This window comes from Grammomys surdaster, unplaced genomic scaffold, assembly GCF_004785775.1.
Source record: "Grammomys surdaster isolate TR1022 unplaced genomic scaffold, NIH_TR_1.0 185, whole genome shotgun sequence".
Classification (NCBI taxonomy): Eukaryota; Metazoa; Chordata; class Mammalia; order Rodentia; family Muridae; genus Grammomys; species Grammomys surdaster.
In genome coordinates this window covers 11105757-11117048 of record NW_021604630.1, presented here as the reverse complement: position 1 = coordinate 11117048, position 11292 = coordinate 11105757, and positions in this window count along the sequence as shown.

The window sequence follows — 11292 nt, the reverse complement described above, 5'->3', positions numbered from 1 at the left end:
TCTTCTTCTTCTTCTTCTTCTTCTTCTTCTTCTTCTTCTTCTTCTTCCTAGCTTCGTACACTTTTGCCTAGATAAACTTCCTCCCTTCCTGATACCTTTATATGTCACTTTACCTTACCGTTTTATTGTACAGTGGACAAGAAATGAGAAGTTTTCCTCTCAGTTGGCAAATGAAAACAAAAGCAGAAAACTTTCAAGCTCTGGCTTGAAAAGATCCTCAGAAAGCAGAAGAGGGAAAGGAGCCCAGTATGGATTCTCAAGCTCTGTGGTCAGGCTAGGGACCACAGAGATGCTCCGGTGACTCAGTGGAGGGGGAAAGCCAAGCAGACATCAAGCCCAGTATCCTCCTGATCTCGATGGCTTTCTGCTGAGCTGAACCCAAGGGTACCAGGGATTCCATCAAAGATACAGAGCCGGGAATTCAACCTCTTGACTCTTATTTTGACCCAAAGAGCATCCTCCCTTCCCTCCCTAACAAGGCCACAGGATGATAATTGTAATGAGTTTTCCCCCTGTGATTACTAGACTTATTTTCATTTAGTTAAAAAATGTACTTTCCTAGCAATCCATTTCTCAGCCTACTCCTGTGTTTAATCATGCCTTACAGAGCCCCAGCCCAAGGATTTGAAATTAATTGTTGCCCGACAAGGCACAGACCTCTCAGTCTCCCATCTTATCGCCCAGCACACCATTGCCCTAAGTTATAACGATAATTAAACTGTGCTTTAATTAAGCGAGCCTTACACTGCTCCCCTAACCACCCCACTCAGGCAATCGGCTTCCTTCCATTACTATTCCTCACACCTACTGGGGTTAAAAGAACGTGGACTCGGGCAGACAATGGGATTTTCCATTGTCTTTGGATGTTGATTAACTACCCTGGCAACATTTGTAATTTCCACAGCCCTACAAAATCTATGGCCTTGTTTTCCCCCCCCAATCCTCTCCTTCTGGGAAAATAGGAAAGCAAGCCTTTCTTCCATTCTCCAGCTCAAATGCTATCGGCATATAAATCTCCAGACCCAGCAAAGCTTTGGTGTTTATAGTTCTTGCTCTTATTCATGTCAGAAGACATGGCAGGTTGGAGAATAGGAGTTCTGGGTGCATGATGTGACACACTGTATTGTGAGCATCCTCAGATCCCTATCAATGGCGAATGGATGAGGTGTACATAGAACCCCATCCCTTGTCAGCTTGCAAACCGCTGCTATGTTTTCTTAAACCAACAGGTTCAAGGGACACTCTGGACCCAGTGGTTTATACAGCTAAGCCTGGATCTCAGGGCTTACTACCTCCGACTCACTACCTTAAGACCGGGAGTCAACCAGAAAACCAAATTCATAACCTGCTGTCTTAGGTGCCTTCTATTCCAAAAAGAAACAAGGAAATTGAAGTGGTAAAGAAAAGTGGGTTTATTTACAGTATGGCCCAGCCAAGAAGAGAAAGAACTGCTTTCTGTTCACTGTACTTGTGGCAGTCTTACAATTTACCAAACACCAACCATGAGGCAAAGGCCAAAAGATATGCATACTTATTTATGTAGGACTTTTTAATTAGGCTTTTCCTGGACAGAGGTGACTCTGCCCCGCTTACTCCATCCCCTGTGAGCTGTGTCTCTTCAGCTGAGTCCAGCTGCCTCTTTCTCAGCAGAGAGAATCATGTTTTTTGTTTGTTTGTTTGTTTTGTTTTGTTTTTTGTTTTTTTATGTTAATATGCTACCAAATTAGCATTTCTACTTCCTTCTATCAAAGACCCAGTCTAGGAGGACAGGGCTCAGAGTCTCTTGCACTGTGGTTTATTTAAGGCTGGGAGACACCAGTAATTCAATGCTGGCCTAGTCCAAGGAGAGCACGGTGGTCAGTTTCACAGAGGACATGTCGCCTAAGGAAGGAGGCCTTTTCTAATCAAGTGCATGTAGCCGGAAAATGAAAGTAACTTGACTAAGACCTAAAGGTCACTGACAGAAGATTATATTAACTGAGTCTATCTTTCTGATCCTATGGTCGAATCCCAAATTGAGATGGCAATATCTCTGTTCTCATCCCATGCTTACTGAAGGTAGGATCCTCTTCCCAGTGTTCCAGGACGGGCTCAGGAAGACAGTTAAGGAGAGATATGTGTAGAGAGCTAGCAGGGTGACACAGAGCTCCAAATTCACAGACTCTGGAGGGCCAAGCACGAAGCAGATGGAGGATGCAAGGCCTCCATCCTGGACCTGTGACTCTTGAACTTCATTTATATGAGAACAGCAGCTAACATCTGTCAATCTGCCGGGATGCCTCGCATTAGCGTGGACATTCTAAGTGGCTTTACTCACTAATGCGCTCTATTCATTAGGGATTAAGGTTTTATCGCCAAGTGACAGATGAAGCAGAGGAAAATGAGTTCATTTCAGCAAGATTATGTGAATATTAAAGGAGGGATGGGATGATCTCGGCTGTTCTTGATCATTGTTCTGTATCCCTCCATACAGTCTGTTCTTCTGTTGCTGAAGATTTCCAAGGTCTCCCTTATTTAATCTTTGGTGTGATATCCAAGGGTCTGTCTGCACTTTTAACAGAAGTCTAACAGATCTCCATGTCAGAATAGGTAACATCTCAGGAAACAGATGAAATTTCCCACTCGACAAGCCTACATGGGAGATCCTGGCTAGGCAGTACCTTCACAAGTTCAAATCCTAGACTCCACTGATCAGTCTCTTCAAGCAATGAACTCATCCATCCCGTTACGACTGACTCTACCTAAGGCAAGACCTATAGACTTAGAAGCTAGTCATATGTCCCCACTTCAGCGGGCCAGAAATATTCCTTGGTAAAAAGGTGCCTCAAGACTAAAGGACTGTGGTGCTTGGGCAAACTTGGACACAAGCTTCCTGAGATAGCGTCAGCACCGTAACTTTTAATCCCTTTGCAGATGAAGTGGTTTTTCTAGCGATAAAATGCAGTGGTAGCACACGTAAGCTGCCTGAAGCACACGTGGGTTGGAGGGGGATAGCATCGTTTTTCAGCCAGAATTCGCACCTGAGGCCTCCAACATGTCCCCAGAGCTGTTCTGTCAAGAAAATATGCATGAAAGTCCTGTCTGCCTGGGAAGGGTGACGGATCACAAAAAAAAAAAAAAAAAAAAAAGAAAGAAAAAGAAAAAAAGTCCTCTGCCTCTCCTTGAAATAAAAGGAATTCTCATTTTCTGGTTCTCCCTCAGGTTAGCAATTTTGTTTCAAGAGAGGCAGGCGAGAATCAATGGGTTCTGGGAAGAGTTCATGGTAGTCTCCCAGGGAGTCTGTGGGGAGGGAGCCAGCAGATGTTGAGGGAGAATACATAGACACTGAGAAGTAACTGAGGCCAAGGCTCTCTTGTCTTGACTATTGATAAAAGCACAGCTCAAGCCCGCTCTCTTTCCCAGAAGTAACTACAGGCCACCTTTCAATTTCTCTTATTTGCTTATGTTCTGGAAGCTAACTGGAAAGATCTCCAGATAAAGAAAGCAGAGCCCGTTTGGAGTTCCTTGGTGATCTGGTAAGCTACTGTCAGGCAGAGGACAGAAATCAGGTCATTTCTTTCTCTGGCCCTTGTTTGTGGAGATATTTGCATAATTCAGCCATATCAGGCAGACTGCCTCTCCTGGTGACCTGGTCAGGTTCACCTGCATGTTTGTAGAGCGCTGGATGATGAAGCAGAATTAATACCGTGGGCATGTTCTTTCTTTTCATAACCAGCTCAGCAGCTAGCATTCCTGGCGGGGCTCAGTCTCCCATCTTTGTTCTTTGAGATTTATGAAAGCAAAGAAGAAAAGGAAGAACAATTAGGAACATCGTTTAAGGTACGTGCACCTGGTGAAGCCCTTTAAAGTGATATTGCATATGGTTGAAGCCCAATAATTCCTTGTACCCTGGGCTCATCTGGCCCAGATTTCTCATTTCAATGACGTTCATTCTTTAACGGAGCCATTGTGCTCAGGTCTCCTATCAGATGGCAGTACCTCATAGGGAATAAAGCATTCCCTTCTCTTTCTGTCTTTATTTTAAGAGCAGCTAGTCTTTTTTATTCAACCACAGAAAAGACTTTTTGTTCTCATCAACGACTCTAGTTGACTAAGAACCACAGGCAGATGTATGTGCAGCTCTTAGACCTGGAGACCTGGGAGTTTCCTCATTAGATGTTAGCCTCTGCCTATAGCCTCTACAGATTCCCCTTATAAATAATTTTCTCCTTGAGACAGAATCCAGCTGGAAGTGGCTTTTATAGATCATTCACTGCAATCGAAGGATCCATAGAAAATTCAGTGGGGGGAAATGTGTTTCAGGAGAAAAGTAAAGCTAGCCATCAGAAGGAACAGAAGTTCAAGCCTCTCAGAACTATAAATGGGACTTTTGAGTATAATGAAAGCCTATGCAAAAATACCACATCCTATGAAGACATTTAAGCCATTTTCATTGTTGTTGTTTTAATCATTTATTTAATTTTATTTTATGTTCATTGGTGTGAGGGCATCAGATTCCCTGGAACTAGAGTTGCAGACAGTTGTGAGCTGAGATGTGAGTGCTGAGAATTGAACCCCGGTCCTCTGGAAGAGCAACCATGGCTCTTATCCCATGAGCCATCTCCCCAGCCCCCACTTCTGACGTTTTAATCCTAAATTTTTTAAAAAAGCATATATTGGATTGGCTGAATGCGTGTAAAACTTAGCCCTATGAGCAAAAAGCAGTGTGGGCATCACACCAAGAGCTTCCAGCAAAGATGTAAATACCAACAGCCCATTACCACTGGAAGAGGAAGACTACTCCTGTCTGGGAGAAAAGCAGCCATGGGAAGAACCATGGAGAAGCCTTGTTTTCCTTTATTTTAAACTCCAGGATCATATAGAAGATGGTGGGTCATTCTCATTTGTCTAATTTGCATTGCCTATAAAAAGAAAACAAAGTTTCTTTTGTTTTCCTTATTTGTATTTCTCCACCCAAAATGGCTCCCAGAGCAGAGGGGAAAGGAGCTGCAACTGGGCTTCTACTGCCCAGGGCAGCCTGGGGGCTTCCCAGAGTCCTCTATCCAAGTGAAATGGGAATTCCTAACTCCTCCACAGGAAAGACGGTCAGGGTAAGCCAGGGTATAGCAAAGCTGGAGTTCATTAAGAAAAGATGATAGCATAGATGCAAGCATGGATGAGGAAAGAGAGATGGGCACTCCGGAAAAGAGAGTCCACACCCAAGACACGGGAGCAGGCCTCTCAGGAGACAGTCTTGTCTGAGCACCTCAACAATCGATATTTACTGTGGCTAATTTTGAAGTAGACTCATTCAAAAGGGATCTAAAGAAACATTTCTATTTATTTATTTATTTCCCCTCCGTAAATGAGACCATTAGCTGGTTCTTACAGAACGGTGGGGCTGATAAAATAAATAAATAAATAAATAAATAAATAAATAAATAAATACCACTGGCCAAAAGACTCAAAGGAATTCTTCCTATACTAGGTCACGCAGAGTGAGGACATGTGTTTGGCTGTAAACAAACTTCACACTGCTGTTTGTGACATTCTGGGAGAGTTTTAGGTTTACAGTTCGGAAAGGGGGAGGATGAGCTGACAGACGCTCAAGCCTGATTCACTGCTGTGTCCACTCTCTCGTGTGAAGTATCTTCACACAGAGAGGCGATGTTGGCTCTGTGTCGGCAATCTCCACGGCACATTCTGGACTCCCAGCTGGACAGAGACTTCAGTATTCATATGCTCCAGAGTGAAGGGCTTGCTTTCCTTCCCATGACCTATTCATTCCCCACTTTCTATCCTGTGGAAGGAAGTTACAATACTAACAAGCCTGTATAAAGAATACACAATCCAGGTATTTTATTTACAAACCATAAGCCTAGATTGGGCAGATCTAACTTATTCCCTAGCTATAAAGTCCCTTGTTACTTATTACCTGGGGATGTGGTTCTGGTCCATGGTGGCTTCTTCCTCCTCTGTCTTCCTCTCTCTTCTCTCTCTACCTGCAACCCACTAGCTCAAACTTCCAGTCCCACCTTTCTCCTTCCACTGTCCAATCACAGGCTCTAGCCTTTCATTGACCAGTTAAATTTGGGCAAAGATCTACATGGCATCATTTTGAGTATGTGAGGATTTGCTAGGGGTGGGGGGAGACACCATGTCTTGAGAAAACCGTATTTAGCATTAGAATCCAGACAGCATCATACCAACCCACTACATTATCCTGCCCTGCCCCAATACTATGATTATTTTGATTTGTTCATTTGTTTATAGGATCTAACTTTCATTATAGGTAAATACCTATAATGTCTGTTCTATAACTCTATATCTCAAATCCAGTACCTGCTGCCCTCAAGTGATTATTGGGAAGCTGAACTTTGATTAGATCATATTGCAATGTGCCATAAAGTGTAAAACAGACCCAGAGTTTCAAAACAAAAATAATTCCACTTATCTCTTGCTACTTGTGAAAATTGTTCTCTCTTTCTTTTCTGTGAAAGATAGCTACTCTGACAAGGACCCATATTTCTTGAACCTCTCTTCTCCTCTTAGCACTGATTAGCCAATTATGTCCAATTGTGAAGTTGAGCCCCCACCAATGGGATAAGATGTAGTTACCGTCTGTATCAGGGATCCAAAAAAAAAGCAATCATTTGCTAGCCCAGTTTGGGCTCTGATGCACTCTTTTCCAAAAAGAAATTGCCCTGACAAATTGCTTCCATTTTCTTCTCATGTTCCTTTGTGCAATGGTGAGATTATTTCTTCCCCAGCCCATGTGGCTGCTAGGATATATTTAAAGATAGATATATATATATATATATATATATATATATATATATATATATATATATATATTCTCATTTTATAAGTATTTTTAAGACCCAGTTATGACAAACAACATGGCAGATAAGGAAACTCAGCAGGTCCTTCACCTGACAGAGATACAGACTCATCATTGTCCAGAGTGACTCCTTCTGTGAGAATCCCAGAAAACAGTTAAAAGATCGATGCATCCTAGGAAAGCACACAGGTAGCCATGTGAAACCCAGCACCAAAAGGCTTGACAGCCACCCAATCCAGTCCTTTCCTCCAACACTGTGTGAAGAATCTTTGCCTTCTCTATGAGGAGAAACAGAGGGACTGAGACATACATTTTGACGTGAAGGCTTGGCTCCAGGGATGGGGCCGGGATAGGGATGGGTGGTGGTTTATGTCTGACCTTCACAGAAGAAGAAGCAGCAAACCATGGACAGCAAAGATGAAGTTCCAGCTAGCACACACTCAGTTGACATGGTCCCTCCCCTACCTCAGCAGGGAATAATCAAGAGAAAACCTCTAACTCCCAGGTGCGCCCTTGGAGAGAGAAAATTGAGAGTGTGCACATCTGTAACCTTCCTAAGGGGGCTGAGTTCTGTCTTTTCCAACTGACATCTTTAATAGGATCAGCATGCTTTAGAAGACTAGAGTCTGCTGAACAGTGCTGGAACTCTTGGATCAGATCCAGGGAACCTACAGCGCTGTAGCCAAACTGGGAACAAGAGATTATGCTTCTCACAAAATAGAAACCAGAAAACCCCTCTCACTGGGAATTTACGTGCACAGAGCCAGAGAAAACAAATCTAGCCACAGGGGTTGAGAAACCCTAGAGTCTCCAATGTTTTAGTTAGGATTTTATTGCTGTGAAGAGACACCAGGACCATGGCAACTCTTATAATGGAAAGCATTTAATAGGAGGTGGCTTACAGTTCAGAGATTCAGTCCATTATCATCATGGTGGGAAGCATGGGAGCATGCAAGCAGACATGGTGCTGGAGAGGTAGCTTAGAGTTCTATATCCAGGTCCTCAAGCTGCATGAAAAGAGAGAACAACACTGGGCCTGACCTGAGTGACACACTTCCTCCAACAAGGCCACACCTCCTAACAGTGCCACTCCCTTTAGGGATATGAGGGCTGTTTTCATTCAAACCACCACATCCAGCCTGCTAGTAAAGGTCTTTCTCTGACATCCGTTCAAGCAGACAGGGTCATTGTAAGGCACAGGAAGAAACAGAGAGACAAGGCCAAGTAGCCAGTGCCTGACAGTAAAGAAACAATGAATCATTTGAAAACATGGCAGGGAATTCAGAATAACCGGACGAAAGCACACACTTCAATTTCCTTGTCCGCCGTGTTGTGTGCACAGAAAGATGCTTAAAGTCCAAAATAAAGACCCGAACAATAGAGAAAATGTGAGAAAGCATCAAAAGAGCTCCAGAGTTGATGAGCGTGACACGGTGAAAGCTTCACTTGAGAGGCTCCACGGCAACCTCCGTGAGACAGAGGAAGGAGGAGGAGACTCAAGGACTGATTCGTCATTTTGAGCTGTCAATCAAAAGAGCAAAAGCCAACGAGAATGGGAAAGAAGGGAGGAACATGCAGGATCTCATCAGGGGGACCAATATATATACACACACAACAAAGAGAAAGAGAAGCAAACATTGTCTAGAAGAGGGTGATGAGCCAAACAGAGCAGCTAACAATCACCATGTTGGAAACGCCGCAGTAGATGGATTGTGAGTTCGAGGCCAGCTTTACCTAGGATACATAGTAGGACCCTGTCTCACAGTGAATCAATCAATAATTTAAAAATCCCCAAACTGGGCCAAAGAAACATGTAGATCCCAAAAGCCCCAAAAGGACTCTATGATACTTAATGACGTTCGAATAAAACACATGCACTATAATCAAACTGCTACGAAGAAAAGACAGAGAATTTTCAAAGTAGCATTATGCGACTGGTGAGCTGTCTGTGGCGCTGAGAGGGTGAATGGTGGTGAGTGGGAGGGATAGGATAATGGGAGAATGACTGGAATTGGGGAGCATTTTGTGAGTGAGGAGGAAACCTAGTGTATTGGAATCTACAAGAGTAACCCTAGCAAAGACTCCAAGTGATGAGACACATGGAGCCTAAACCAGCTATCTTCTGTAACCAGGCAAGGCCTCAAGGGGAGGGATTGAGACACCAACCCAGCCACAAAACCCTCAACCTACAGTTTGTCCTGCCTGCAGAGTGTTCTAGGACCAGAATCTAATAGAATCATCATCAAAGAGACAGCAGAGCTGTCCTCCAGCAATGGATGGGATCAGATAGATGCAGTGTCCCACAGCCAAACATAGTCAGAGCTCAGGGAGTTCTAAGAGGGAGGAAGGCTTGGAGGAACTGGAGGGGTCAGGGACACACCATGAGAACTCAGCCCACAGAATCAACTGATGGGGACACAAGGGGACTCGCAGAGATCAGGGAGCCTATAGGGGTCACAACATACACGACCTCTGCAAGTATGTTATGACTGAGTAGTTTGGCATTCTTGTGGAAATCCACAAGTGGGAGCAGAGTTGTCCCTGACCCATTTGCCTACATGTGGGACCCTTCTTCTCCTCCTGAGTTGCCTTGTCTATGTGATGGTGCGTGCCTGGTCTTGCTGTGGTTCTGTGCCATGTTTGGTCGATGAGGAAGCAGAAGTGGGGTGTCCCTGAGGGAGAGGGGAAGTAACAACAGAGACTGGTGGGAGGGGAAAGAGAGAGTCTGTAGTTGGGATATAATACATGAGAGAAGAATAAACAATTGCAATTTAAAAAGAAAGAAAGGTAGCATTTATGGCTCAGTTGTGTACAAAGGTAGCTGATACTAAGACAGCAGAGGCACCCTTCAAAATTGGAGAAATAAAGACTTTCCCAGATAAACAAAAGCTGGGCTAAGGCATCAACCCTAGCTCCTCCCTACAAGAGATACTAAAGGGAATCACTCCGGGTGAGATGAAAGAAACCCAGGCAACCACGTGACTAGGTGAATTCCATAGCAACCGTGAGCATATTCACCGACATGGAGCAATGATGAGAAACGTGCCAAATCACGCTGCAACTAAACATCAGCAAAATGGAGAGGAAGACGGTAAGACAGGGAAAGAAAAAACAGAAGAGCCGTGAGACAGACCAAAACAACCAGCAAATGGCAATAGTAACTTTGTTCCTAACAGTCACTACTGAGTGTAAAAGGATTAATCTCATCAAGCCAAAACAACAGAGTGGCTGAATGGACTACAACACACTGGCTGAACAGTTATTTCACGCCAATGCTAACCGAAGACAGTAAGGATGGCCACTAACACAATCACAATGGATTGTAGAGCAAGGTCTTGCACAGGAAGTAAAGGCGGTATCAAATGATGAAAGGATCAATTAAGTGGGAAGGTAAAGCTGCATGCACTCTGTAGAGAGAATCTCGTCTAAACTCTCCTGTCAATAAAAAAGCCGATGGCCAATGAACTGAGGCAGGAAATAGGAGGTGGGACACTGGCAGGAAGAGAGAGGATTCTGGGAAATAGTGAAAGGATAAAAGGAGAGAGAGAGAGAGGCAGAGAGACAGACAGACTGAGGAGACAGACTGAGAAAATGGACTGACTAGATGGACTGAGACAAATGTAAACCATCAGGTAGATGAGCTCAGGGAAACACTGAGGCACAGAGAAAGAAGCAGGCCAGAACTGAAGGAGAGGTAACTTACCAAGTGGTAGACATAGAATAGTTTGAATGGTTAAATAAGTTAAGAGCTTGTCAGGGAATGAGCCAAAGCTTGTGGCCTAGGAATTTAGTAATAACTAATTCGTCTCATGATCCTCATCTCAGGAGCAGGACTGGGAAAGGAAAAACAGATATAATTTTATTTCGCACATCCAGCATCAGAGAACCCCTTGTGCGAAGCAAACACTGGTAAAGGCTAAGGGCAGGTTGAAAAGGAAATCTCAGAGATGAATTTCAACCCAGATATATAAACCAATACAGAAACAAGGAACGTGAACAACATTACAGACTAAATGAACCTAACAGACATGCCCAGAACATTCCACCAAGGAGCAGAACACATACTCTTCTCAAGCACGTGCCACAGAGCATTATCCAGAGTAGACTTCATGTTAGGTCACACAAAACAAGTTAAGAAGAGTGAAGCTAAGCTGCAGAGATGGCTCAGCCGTTAAAGGCTAAGCTCACAACCAAAAATATATGAAGACTGAAGTTACACCATACACTTTCTGTCCTGAATGGATGACACTAGAAATCAATAACGTTAGAAAAATCACAGTATGTAGAAATTGAACACTGCACTCTTGGGTAACCAAGTCAAAGAAGAAATCAAAGAAAATTCAAAGACATCTTGGCAAAGTAAAACAAAAACAAATGTCCCCAAACTTGTGGTGTGTAGCAAACTCGATACTAAGGAGGAAGGTTACAAAAGTAAACACATGCAAGCTGAACATATGTCTCAAGTAAACAAT